General features: G+C 28.2%; 1 pseudogene; it reads left to right on the top strand.

The window, feature by feature from the left end:
- Positions 1-289: 289 nt before the first annotated feature.
- LOC114391628 overlaps positions 290-12,771 on the top strand; it is a 35,762-nt pseudogene continuing 23,280 nt past the window's right edge.

Here is a 12,771-nt window from a genome sequence, read left to right as displayed (position 1 = left end):
CTATGACAGCTCAGATTCCAGTGATGATGATGTAAATATGACACAGGAAAACATTGATATAGGTATTTATCCATCATTTATATTTTTTATATTCTGTTTCTTTGATGATCAAATAAATAAATCGAATATTTTTTACTGATGTGTGTTATACCATATCAATATGCATAGAATACTCATTAAATGACCCAACAATAGATGATCTTGATGATTATGATGAACAGACCTTTCTATCTACCTCATCGGCATACCAAAATATAGGTTTGATCTTCCAACTATAAAATTTATTCAAATGTGTTTGATATATTTAATTATTATTCATACCTTATTTATAGGTGGTACTTGCATTGATATCGGAGATCCTGTATGGGAATGCCCACATTGTAAGGCTATGATGTGGTATGATGAGAGGATAAATAAAGACAAACAAACAAACAAACCATGGTTTTCATTATGTTGTTCTGATGGAAAAATACAACTACCTCTGTTGCATGAACCACCCCATCCATTAAATCACTTACTTTTCAATAACCAGGATCCTAAAGCTAAGAATTTCCAGCAGTACATACGAATATATAATCTAATGTTTGCCTTTACATCTCCCGGTATCAAATTTGACAAATCCTATAACACTGGAAAAGGACCTCCAACTTTCCGTATACATGGACAAACACATCATCTTATTGGAAGCCTCCTCCCTATGCCTAATAACCCACCTAAGTTTGCACAACTATATATTTATGATACAGACAATGAGATCATCAACAGACTTTCGCAAAACCCGTTAGTATTCATACTTATGTCACACATGTAAAAAATTACATATTCAAATAGTTGTGTATGTTGTTCTGGCTAATTTTTTATTTACAGGATGCATGATATGCTTGATGAACAGATTATCATTGCAATCAAAGACATGCTTGATCATCACAATCACTATGCTCAAAAGTTTCGAATGGCAAGGGACAAATTGCATTCTGCTGTAGTTCCAGACTTGAAGATGAAACTCATTAGTCAAAGACAAACAAACGGAAGGTTGTATAACTTACCAACTACCACTGAAGTTGCTGCCTTGATTGTTGGCGATGAACACTCAGCTGATAAAAGAGATATTATAATAGAAAAACAGTCCAGACTTCTGAAGAGAATACATGAACTTCATCCTGCATATTTGCCTTTGCAATATCCACTTTTATACCCAAAAGGAGAAGATGGTTACAGACTAAATATACCTCACAAAGATCATGCCAATATACATGCTGCAAAGAGGAAACAAGTCACATTGCACGAATATTTTTCTTACCGCCTACAGTCAAGAACTGATGAAGCACAGACTATACTTCATTCCAGAAGATTATTTCAGCAATGGATTGTTGATGGATATTGTATGATTGAGTCTCAAAAACTAAACTATGTCAGCCAGCATCAACAACAACTCAGGGTTGACAAATACATCAATTTAATTGGCTCTAATGATCATCCTCAAACACTTGGTAGGGACAGAGGAAAGAGAATCATACTGCCAAGTAGTTTTGTTGGTGGTCAAAGATATATAGAGCAACTGTATTTTGATGGTATGGCAATTTGTGGACATCTTGGATTTCCAGACTTATTCTTAACAATGACATGTAATCCAACATGGCCAGAAATACGACGCAAGGTCACACAATCCAATCTGACCCCCAATAATTGCCCTGATATTATCACACGAGTTTTCAAAATAAAACTCAATCAATTAATGAATGACTTAAAACATGGCAATATCTTTGGCAACATTATTGGATGTAAGTAAAAAAAAATTATATGACTTTTTCCCTACTTTCTAAGTTGATGTTTATAATATCACTGATGCAAGTTTATTATAGATATTTATACAATTGAGTGGCAAAAAAGAGGATTGCCACATGCCCACATTTTAATTTTTCTGCACCCTACAAACAAGTTACCAAACCCACACGATATTGATCAAATGATTTCAGCAGAAATACCTGACAAACAGAGCCAGGCACAATTATTTGAAATTGTGTCCAACCATATGATGCATGGACCATGTGGGTTTGCAAATAAAAAATCACCATGTATGGTCAATGGAAAGTGCATTAGATGTTTTCCAAAAAATTTCCATGGAGCAACAATTGTTGACCAGGATGGATTCCCAGTTTATAGGAGAAGAAATGATGGTCGTGCAGTGATGAAAAATGGGATTGAACTAGATAATAGATTTGTTGTACCATACAATCCACAAATCCTATAATAATTTATACACACTGTTCAACCAAATTAGATCCGCTCAATACTACGTTTTATGGACAAAATAGGTATGACAGTTGTTTATGGACAGAAAACTCATACTTTCGAAAAATATCATATGATTTAATTTAATGAAAATGTTTTCGAAGTCCCTGGGATGCTGGACCAACCATGCACAGTTTTTATTCATGCTTTCAGTCCTATACCATAACCTTTTGAACTTCCACTTACTCTACAAATAAATTCAACTTATATTCACTGCCAAATTAAAATTACACCAACGAATCCGTATTCCTAGTAAATACACTGCACAACTGTTGCTCAACCCTTACTTTTCCCGATACGTACACGCTTCCTACACGCTTCATATCCCCGCTTACTCTGTTATCAGATTGCCTTCTGAACTTCCACTTTGTTTACAAAAAAAAGACCGCTTTCCCATCCCACATAAAACTTACACCACTAAGGCACTATCATAATAAATGCACTAAAACAATTACTGCAGTTGTATCTCCCTATACTACATCAAATGTAATCATTATCGAGAGACGTCAACGCTGTATAGGGTTGTGACTCTTCACAACTCTTTTTTGCATCGTTCAACAACAAAGAGTCACCATTTAATTTAATTTCTTAATTAAATCAATCATTATATCGATATAACACCACCGCCACTTACAACACTTCTATACACATATATCTACGTATAGTACACATCCTATTCATCTTCTTCGCATTCTGCCAAACCAAACTAAACTCCCTATTCATCTTCTTTGCATCCAAGAGTCACCATTTAATTTGTTAATTAAATCATTCATTATATCGATATAACACCACCAACACTTACAACACTCCTATACACATATATATACCTATACTGCACTTCCTATTCATCCTCTTCGCATCCTACCAAACCAAACTAGACTCCCTATTCATCTTCTTTGCATTCTTATGGTCACTTTCGCATCACGCTCCACTATTGTAATTTATTTCTTCTTCTTCTCATTTTCATCTTTCTTATATCTTTTTCCTCTATTCCTTTGGTTACTTAATATTTTCACATTATTCGTATAGTTTTCCACGCAATCCAATGGACAACATAAGATTCACCGCACCTTTCAAGGTTCAGAAGGTAACATTTCACATAAAAAAACGCTTTCTACTTAACTGCATTTCCATTTTTTATCAACTGTCTCGCCTTACTTTCTTTGCCTGCAGAACCTTCTCCAAGTTCCTTTCACCTATCACAGGCAATGGCTGCGCAACTACCCCAAATACGTTTTATTCCACTACGATGGCGAGATACATTTCATTAGGGTAAGAACACTTGGTACTAAATGCTTTTTTGCTGATGGCTTGAATGATTTTAGAAGGGCATACAACCTCAACGAAAGCGTGATTCTACGTTTGGTCGCCGGTGACAAAAACACCACTTTCACCGTTTATATTGACGGACCTGCACACCACCACTCTAGCCTAAAACCCATCATTTATAGAAGGAGATACATCTTTACTGTTGATATCATAGATGATATGCTACAGCAGAACCTACCTTTAGTGCGTTATACTACACTTTTTTCAGTCTATCATACTTTGTGGTTTCCTCATCAATTTGTTTAACCATCCTTTCTTTTGATGTTACAGACACTTCCTGCAGCGGCTTCCAAATTTGTGTATGGCTCCAAAAAAAGTATTACCATCCACCACGGACTTTCAAAATCCACCAAATGGCCACTCACCATCCACCATGACATCCCTGCCATTACACAACCATGGTTCAACCTGATTCATGAAAAAAATTTAAGACCCGGAGATGAGGTAGTCTTTTACTACCGTTTTCATGACCATGCATGGGAGTTGCTCATAAGGAAAGCCATCGAATGGAACAACAGCAACACCAACCTTGACTTTGATGAATAAGTTTTTTTATATTCATCTTTTTTTTAAAAGTTTAATATTTTATGTTTTTTGTTTCCTGCTACAACCACTAGACAATTTCCTCATTTCAATATTACAAATATTTACGTTTCGTTAATTTTTCTCAGCGCTTTGTTTGTCGTTTGATTTTTATATTGATTTTGCGAACTACGTTGAAGCGATAGGTCAATATTGGCTTCTAAATTAGATTAAATGATGAAATCAAATTAACATTTAAGTTTAGATTATATTATTCCATAATAATATAATGGTTCGAATTTCTGTTTCAAATAAATGGTTGCAATTAGTCAAACTGTTTTGATCAAAAGTGTAGCCGCAGGATTAAGCCTTCTATTTGTATGCTGCTGCCATTCGTTGTGTCTTTACCTTTTTCGGTTTCCTTTGCACTGAAATACTAAAAACATGTGTCAGCTTTGTTTGATTTCGTTCTCATACACACTGCTGTCTGATTTCAGCTTTATACAAAAAACCACATAGCTCAATACTGCCACCACCTGTAACAGATAACTAAAAATTTGAATTTTTTTTTGCTGAATTAAATTAAAATTTATTTAGGATCAGAATTAAATACTATTATTTATAGAGATAACAAAATTATTTAACATTTTTTTAAACAAAGACTAAAACATAGTTTTTTTATGAGTCTAAATTATCTTTTATAATCAAAATATTATTTTCATATGCTCACTAAACATTTTTACAAAATTATTTTTAAAATTTAGTCCTTCTTCACAATTAAATACATCTAAAATAATTTCTTTCCAGAAAAAAAAATATTTTTAATTTATTCCCCATGTTTCTTTTATATAATTTAAATCAACTTTAAAATATTTTCAACACAATCAAGTCTTCATGCAAATTATCTTTATGTTATATACAAACAGCATGCTAACAGATAGTATTTATATCGCTTAGAGTAAAAATATACAAACAGCATCCTGACAAATATTATTTTTTCACTTACATTCTAATGATACAAACAGCACCCTAACAAATAGTATTTATTTCGCTTACAGTAAAATACCGACCCGTGCATCACACGGGCACTCCACTAGTTAATAAATTAAAATTTAAAATGTTTTGGGTACCTGTCCATAAAATTTGTTCTTTATTTTTTTACCAAGCCCACAAAATTTCTTATTTCTTGAAGCAACATACTTCGATACACATTTCGCTTTCTCAATTAAGAGATTCATACAGTTTGAACGTGCTATCTTTTTTTATAATGTTTGTTTCATGACAATTATATACTTAATTATATTTAATATATTATTAAATATTTTAAAATTTGATAATTTTATTTATGAAAATATATTTTAAATAGTTAAATACTAATATAAAAATAAATAACTTAAATAAATCCGTGTAACACATGGTATAAAATTCAGTGATGAATTAAAGGAACATGATATCATTGAAAACGGAAATGGTTAGTATTTTATTTTTATTTTTATGTATAAAATTATACTTTATTAATAATTATGAGGCGATAGTATTTAGTACTTTTATTTTTTTTAATGTTAAAAATTTACTAATTAATATTATTATTAAAATGTTACTGCTTAATATTATTATTATTATTATATTTATTATTTCATTTTGCTAGTTAAATATTAATTTAAAAAAATGATCTAAAATAAAATGTTACTACTTAGTATTATTATCATTATTATTACTCTTATTATTATTATTAACACTAACAAATAATTTAGTATTTGAGATTTGATTAAATTCAAATTAAAAATTAATGTAAATAATTGAATAACAATCATTGATTTTATTCTATGTAAAATTTTGTAAAAAAAAAATGGTTAATCATTTTAGAACAGTTATATTTGTTTTATAGTCTTACAACTTCGTTGATTTCAGGATATATTTTTAAATAATAATTATATAAAAGTAATAATAATATATTTACTACATTACAATAATTTTAAAAATAAATTATAAAAATATATATAGACATATATAATATTTTATTATTTAATTTTCTATACTAAATCATATATATATATATATATATATATATATATATATATATATATATATATATATATATATATATATATATATATATATATATATATATATATATATATATCCTCCTTTTGCTATTTCATACCTTCGCGAACATTATTTCTCATTAATAGTAATTAAAGAGCATTTATAGTTAATTGCCAATGGCGTTGAAGACTAAGGCAAACAAAAATTAACTTTTAAATACACATATTATTAATAAATTAAAATCTAAAATTTAAAATGTTTTCCGTACCCGTCCACAATTTTTTTTTTCTGTACCAAGTTCAACAAATTTCTTATTCCTTGAAGCAACATGCATCGATAAAGAATTCTCTTTCTCATTTAAGAGATTCATACGGTTTGAATTTGTTAATTTTTTATGATGTTTGTTTCAAAGAATTATATTTAATATATTACTAAATATTTTAACATTTGATAATTTTATTTATTAAAATATATTTTAAAATAATTAAATACAAATATAAAAAATAAATAATTTACATAAATTCGTCCAATCCATGGTTATAAAATCTAGGAATGAATTAAAGTATTTTTATTTAGTATTTTTTATTTCTATTTTAAAAAAGATGCTTAAAATTTACAATTTAATATTATTATTAAAATTTTACTACTTAATATTTTTAGTAGTAGTATAATATAATAATTTATTGCTCAATTTCGCTGCTCAAATATTAATTTAAAACATTTATCTAATAAATAAAAGGTTACTACTTAATATTATTATTTTCAAAACAAATATTTAATTTAGTATTTGATTTTTGATTAAATTTAAATTAAAAATTGATGTAAATAATTTAACAAAAATCATTTATTTTATTCTAAGTAAAATTTTGTAAAAAACAAAAGGTTTAATTATTTTAGAACAAATATATATTTTTTATAGTCTTACAACTTCCATTAATTTCAGCTTATATTTTTAAATAATAATAATATAACAGTAATAATAATAATATATTTAATTTTAAAAATAAATTATACAAGTATATATACACCAGTGTAATAATTTATTATTTAATTTCTTACTAAATTATATATATATATATATATATATACCTCCTCCTTTCGCTATTTCATACCTTCATGAACATTATTTCTAATTAATAGTAATTAAAGAGCAGTTATAAATTAATTGCCAACGACGTTGAAGAGTAAGGCAAACAAAAATTAACTTTTGTATACACATACTATTAATAAATTAAAATTTAAAATGTTTTGGGTAGCTACCTGTCCACAAAATTTTGTTCTTTATTTTTTTACCAAGCCCACAAAATTTCTTATTCCTTGAAGCAACATACTTCGATACACATTTCGCTTTCTCAATTAAGAGATTCATACAGTTTGAATGTGCTATCTTTTTTTATAATGTTTGTTTCATAACAATTATATACTTCATTATATTTAATATATTATTAAATATTTTAAAATTTGATAATTTTTTTATGAAAATATATTTTAAATAGTTAAATAATAATATAAAAATAAATAACTTAAATAAATCTAGTGATGAATTAAAATAACATGATATCATTGAAAACCGAAATGGTAAGTATTTTTTTATTTTTTATGTATAAAATTATACTTCACTAATAATTATGGGGCGATAGTATTTAGTACTTTTATTTTTTTTAAAATGTTAAAATGTTACTAATTAATATTATTATTAAAATGTTACCGCTTAATATTATTATATTATATTTATTATTTCGTTTTGCTACTTAAATATTAATTTAAAACAATTATCTAAAATAAAATGTTACTACTTAATATTATTCATTATTATTACTCTTATTATTATTATTAACACTAACAATTAAAAATTAATGTAAATAATTGAATAACAATCATTGATTTTATTCTATGTAAAATTTTGTAAAAAAAAATGCTTAATCATTTTAGAACAGTTATATTTGTTTTATAGTCTTACAACTTCGTTGATTTCAGGTTATATTTTTAAATAATAATTATATAAAAGTAATAATAATATATTTACTACATTACAATAATTTTAAAAATATATATAGACATATATATATATATATATATATATATATATATATATATATATATATATATATATATATATATATATATATATATATCCTCCTTTTGCTATTTCATACCTTCGGAACATTATTTCTCGTTAATAGTAATTAAAGAGCATTTATAGTTAATTGCCAATGGCGTTGAAGACTAAGGCAAACAAAAATTAACTTTTAAATACACATATTATTAATAAATTAAAATCGAAAATTTAAAATGTTTTCCGTACCCGTCCACGAATGTTTTTAATTTCTTTTTCAAGTCCAAAAAATTTCTTATTCCTTGAAGCAACATGCATCGGTACACCCTTCGCTTTCTCAATTAAGAGATTCATACGATTTGGATTTGCTAATTTTTTATAATGTCTGTTTTAGAGAAATTATATACTTAATTATATTTAATTTATTACTAAATATTTTAACATTTGATAACTTTAGTTATTAAAATATATTTTAACAAACTAAATAATAATATAAAACAAACATTTTAAAGATTTAGAAACCTACCCAATATGCTAATTAAGATTTAAAGGCTTGATTCTTATGAACATTTTTTTATCATTTATGTCTATGCAATTGCATGTTACTTTTTTTTAACATATACTTTCTTCAAACTAATAACAATAGGCAAATTAAATATCACATTTCCATTTTATAATTTCTTTTATTACTTCAACCTTTTAGTTGTAACCTCTTTTTTTCCATCTACTTTTTTTTTTCTCTTCTTCTCTAACTTTTTTTTTCATGTATAGTTCTTTCAGGTGTAAATTTGGTTTACATGATATTTAAATATTTATTTTGATTACATTTGGAAGGACTGAATTGAACATGACACACAACATAAAAAAGATTTGGTTATAATTCCTGTAACATTAAGTTACTCTCTTGCATCCAAAGCATTCAAAGTCTTCTTCTTTCTTTTTTTGAAAAAGAAACTCGTTATTGATTGATTGTTCCTGAGTTTTTCGGATGTCACATTTGTAGTCAAAGTCTCCCGAGCATACTAATCAATAATTTTCTATGTATGCAAGTAATAATGTCAATCATTTTATATCAAATGATTTTTTTTCTTTATCTCATTCACATGCTATAAGTTTTTTGTTTTTTTTTTTTAACTTTGTGCCCTTGGGAAAATGAAGTCATGGGAATATATAATTTCATAATATTCTAGGATGGTGAAAAGATGTATGGTGTTGTGTTGGCAAAAGACTCTTTTAATCTAAAGAGAGAAATTAAAAGATAAAGGTAAGTAAAAGACATCTTATATTTTATAGACTTTTTAACTATCTTTTGCTTTATTTTTATTTACTTACCTTATTGTTTCTTCTTAAGTATTTTTATAGGTAAAGAAGAAAAAATCTAATAATTTTTCCTTATCTCATTCACATGCTATAAGTTTTTCTAATTACTTTTTTATTATATTTGTACCTTTATGGAACAAAAGTTATGGAAATATATAATTTTCTAATATTGCAGGAGGTAAAAAGGTGTATGGTGTTGTGTTGGCAAAGACTCTTTGATCTAAAGATAAAAAAAACTGTAGACAAAGGTTCAAGCTGAATGTTTTGATGATGCCAAAGGATTACATGAATCATATGCTTCTAAAAGATTTATTCAAGACAAAGCAATTAGAGATATTCAAGATGGATGATCAAGACAGTCTATAGAGTCTTAGAAAGGATATTAAATAGGAAGGGAATTCCAATTGAAATCGCAAAAGGTTTGGCCAAGAATTTTAAGTTAAAAAAGTCTTTTTCAACAAATTTACTCTCTGGTAATCGATTACCAGAGGATGTAATCGATTACCAGTGGCCAAAACTGATTTACAACAGCTATTAAAATTTGAATTCAAAATTTGCACTGTGTAATCGATTACACATATATGGTAATTGATTACCAGCAGTTTCTGAATGTTTTAATTCAAATTTTAAAGAGTGTAATCGATTACACACTTATTGTAATCGATTACCAGAGGAGTTTTTCAGAAAACATTCTCAACAGTCACATCTTTTTATGTGGTTATTGAATGGCTATCATAGGCCTATATATATGTGACTTGAGACACGATTTTGACAGAGTTTTTTAGAACAACAAGTGTTTATCCTCTCAAAGAGCAAAAATCATTCTATCCTCTTAAAAATTCCTTGGCCAATTCAATTGCAATTCATTAAGGAATTATTTGAGTGCTCAATCTGTAAAATCTATCTCTTTCTAGAGAGATTCATTCTTCTTCTTCTCCTCATTCTCTAAGGGATTAAGAGACCGTGGGTCTCTTGTTGTAAAGGAATTCTAAACACAAAGGAAGGATTGTCCTTGTGTGTTTAGAACTTGTAAAAGGAATTTACAAGATAGTGGAACTCTCAAGCGGGTTGCTTGGGGACTGGACGTAGGCACAAGGGTATGGCCGAACCAGTATAAATCTGAGTTTGCACTTTCTCTTCCCTTAATCTCCTTTGTTTATTATTGCTTTATATTCATATTCAAATTGTTTTATTTGAATTAATATTTAAGAAGTTCATTGTCAAGGGAATTTATAACTTGAAAAGAAAGTGAAATAGATTTTTAATTGGGGAAGTAGTTTGGAATATCTTAATTCAACCCCCCCCCCCCCTTCTTAAGATATCTGAGGCCACTTGTCTAACAAGTGGTATCAGAGCTTCATTCTTGTATAAAGTTTAGAAGCTTCAAGAAAAAGATGGCCTCAGCAAACTCCTTATTTCCAGAAGGGAATTCTATCAATAGACCTCCAATCTTTAATGGAGAGGGTTACCATTACTGGAAAACCCGAATGCAAATTTTTATTGAGGCAATAGACCTAAATATTTGGGAAGCCATAGAAATAGGGCCTTATATACCCACCACAGTAGAAAGAATTACAATAGATGGCAGTTCATCAAGTGAAAGTATAACTATAGAAAAACCTAGAGATAGATGGTCTGAAGAGGATAGAAAAAGAGTACAATACAATTTAAAAGCCAAAAACATAATAACATCTGCCCTGGGAATGGATGAATATTTCAGGGCTTCAAATTGTAAGAGTGCTAAGGAAATGTGGGACACTCTTCGATTAACACATGAAGGAACTACAGATGTTAAAAGATCTAGGATAAATGCACTAACTCATGAGTATGAATTATTTAGAATGAATGCAAATGAAAATATTCAAAGCATTCAAAAGAGATTTACACATATAGTAAATCATCTAGCAGCCTTAGGTAAAGAATTTCAAAATGAGGATCTCATAAACAAGGTGTTAAGATGTTTAAGTAGAGAATGGCAACCCAAAGTAACAGCCATTACTGAATCAAGAGATTTGTCTAACATGTCCCTTGCTACTTTATTTGGAAAGTTGCAAGAACACGAGATGGAATTATTGAGATTACACCAACATGAAGAAAATGACAAGAAAAAGAAAGGAATTGCTCTTAAAGCATCATCCTCAATTCAAGAAGAAAGTGATCAGGAAAATGATCCAGATGATGATGATGATCTAAGTCTTTTTGTAAAAAGATTCAACAAGTTTCTTAAAGTAAGAGGAAATCAGAGGCGACCCAATTTTAAATCAAAGAGAAGGATAGAAACTTCATCCTCTACTTTAAAATGCTTTGAATGTAATCAACTTGGACATCTGAGGGTTGATTGTCCCATCTTCAAGAAAAAGATGGAGAAATCTGAAAAGAAAAATCTTAGTGAAAAGAAACTGAAGAAAGCATACATCACATGGGATGAAAATGATATGGAATCTTCTGAAGATTCAGAAAATGAAGAGATAAATCTCTGCCTTATGGCTAAAAGTTACGAAAGTGATGAAGAGGTAACATCTTCAAATAACTTATCTATTTCTTTTGATGAATTGCAAGAAGCATTTGTTGATCTACATAAAGAGTCAATTAAACTTGCAAAATTAGTTTCATCTTCAAAGAAAACAATTTCAAATTTAGAAAATGAAATCTCAAAATTAAACAAAGAATTAGATCATCTTAGAAATGAAGTCTCAATTTCTAAAACAAATGAAAAAGTTAATATCTCCACTATTTCTGACAAGAAACTATTAGATCCTTGTAGTTGTTGTGAAAAATATGAAAAAGAAATTAAAGAGTTGAAAAATTCACTTGCTAAATTTTCTTATAGTAAAAATAATTTAGATGTCATATTAAGTAAACAAAGATATGTTTCCAATAAGAATGGACTAGGGTATAAATCTGAAAAACAACGAAAGTTTTATAAAAACTTTTCTACTTCCACACAAAAATGTAATTATATAACTTGTTTTTACTGTGGAAGAAGAGGACATGGAATATCAACTTGCTACTTCAAGAAAAATTACAGCAACATTAAAATGATATGGGTCCCAAAAGGATCCTCAGTTTATACTAACATGCAAGGACCCAATAAAGTTTGGGTACCTAAGCCAAAAATTTGATATGAAGGTGTCTTTGAGGAAGAAGTGGTACATAGATAGTGGATGCTCAAAACATATGACTGGAGATGCATCAAATTTTACACA

The sequence above is a fragment of the Glycine soja genome, chromosome 17 (assembly GCF_004193775.1).
Source record: "Glycine soja cultivar W05 chromosome 17, ASM419377v2, whole genome shotgun sequence".
Lineage (NCBI taxonomy): Eukaryota > Viridiplantae > Streptophyta > Magnoliopsida > Fabales > Fabaceae > Glycine > Glycine soja.
The sequence above is the reverse complement of the archived record's forward strand: the minus strand, read 5'-3'. Positions and strand labels throughout refer to the sequence as shown.